The 1,810-nt window shown below is 38.2% G+C and overlaps 1 pseudogene; it reads right to left on the bottom strand.

The window, feature by feature from the left end:
- Positions 1–728: 728 nt before the first annotated feature.
- On the bottom strand, positions 729–1,468 carry LOC102866144 (annotated as a pseudogene).
- Positions 1,469–1,810: the final 342 nt, after the last annotated feature.

The following is a 1,810-nucleotide window of genomic DNA, read 5'->3' as shown; positions in this document are numbered from 1 at the left end:
CATAGTACTCCTTCATGTGAATGGACCATAATTTCTCAATCCATTCCATTGTGGTTGGATATTCGAGCTGCTTCTATGTGAATAATGCTGCTATGAACATTAGTGTACAAGTCTCCATTTGTGCCTCAGGTCTCATTTTCTCAGAGTATATTCCAAGCAATGGTAGAGCTGGGTCATACAGGATTTCTATGCTCAGCTTTTTAAGGAAATGCCAAACTGCCTTCCAAAATGGTTTTACCATTTTATAATCTCATCAACAGTGTGTAAGATTTCCAATCTCTCCTCATCCTCTCCAATATTTATTATTTACTGTCCTGTTAAATTTTGCCACTGCTACTGGAGTGAAATGGTATCTCATTGTGGTTTTGATTTCCATCTCTCTTTTTGCCAGTGATTTTGAGCATTTCTTCATGTGTCTGTTGGCTAGCCAAATATCTTCCACTGGGAAAAGTCTTCCCATGTCTTTTGTCCATTTTGTAATTGTGTTTTCAATTTTTTTTCTTGTGGAGGTCCTATAGGATTCTGTAAATTTTTGATAGGAAACCTTCATCTGAAATTATATTGCCAAATGCTTTTTTTCCCCCTCTCCCCCAGTCAATATGTTTCCTTTTCACTCTGTTGGAAAAAGTTAGTTTTTGTTTTTGTTTTTTTTTTTGTTTTGTTTATGTATACAGACAAGACATACTCTTTTTGCCTAATGACATGACATATATACAGCAGAATGTAAATTAAAGACCTGCTTGTAGGCCAAAGCCAGGTCCTGTGGGTGGTTCAGTCAAAGAGGCAAGTCCACCAGGTGGTTCACAAGAGAAGTGTCTACTCCTTGGCCCAGGTTTTGATATCTTGCCAGCCTTGAAGTCATCAATAATTTTGTCAGTATCTTTAGGAGTCAGATCCTCATAGTAGTTGTCATGTATCTGAACCATCAGAGCATTTACACAAGCATCTAAACATTGCACTTCTGTAAGAGTGAAGAGCTTGTCGGGCGTAGTCTCTCGAACCTTAATCCAAGCTTTCTCTGAATGGTCTGCAGTATGCTGTCAGAATCTCGAAGCATAAAAGGTGTAGTAGTGCAGATCTGAATGTGATACTTCCCAACTGGCTTTTGATTATACTTTAAAAAAAAGTACTTTATATACTCTCATTGGAGGTACTTGTAAGACTTCTGCAACCTTTTTCATAGTGGTGATAGACAACCATTCATGCTGTCTTTGTTCTAAGTCTAAGACTGGAAGCACAGCTGCTGCTTTGTGTCCTTCTGGGTACTTTTTTACAATTGTCTCTATCTTCTTATGGTTTTCTGGTATGAAATCAGATGGAGTATCTGGGTTATTCTCAGGAGTATCTCTGAGCACAAATAAGTCTCTCCAGTTCCATTTTGCACAGCTATCTTATGCAAATTTCTTATATGTCTTCCTCAACTGGTGGTGACAGCACCTCGGGGCTGAAGTGCGGAGGACAAGAACATGGCAGACCACCTGTCTTTACCAGTCAGGGCCTGAAAAAAACTTTTTGATGTGCACAGGCATTTAAGTTTTAGAAGGTCCCATTAATCAATTTTATCCTTTCCACGCTATGAAAGCAACACCATGCTTGTTTCATTTTCATTCTCATCATACTATCCCATATTATTATCTGATTCAAAGTGGAGAAAGCTAGTGCACATCATCTCATCTCACTAATTCCTAGTTTTTCACTATTCATGTGTTCCATTTCTTTTCTTTCCTTTTTTTACAATTTCTAGTTTTCCTAATTTCAAGGTCCATACATTCCAGGTACATTCCTGGTGCCACATTCCTCTTTATAGAGT

Source organism: Elephantulus edwardii, unplaced genomic scaffold, assembly GCF_000299155.1.
Source record: "Elephantulus edwardii isolate Elephantulus edwardi_28Jun2011 unplaced genomic scaffold, EleEdw1.0 scaffold00021, whole genome shotgun sequence".
NCBI lineage: Eukaryota > Metazoa > Chordata > Mammalia > Macroscelidea > Macroscelididae > Elephantulus > Elephantulus edwardii.
The sequence above is the reverse complement of the archived record's forward strand: the minus strand, read 5'-3'. Positions and strand labels throughout refer to the sequence as shown.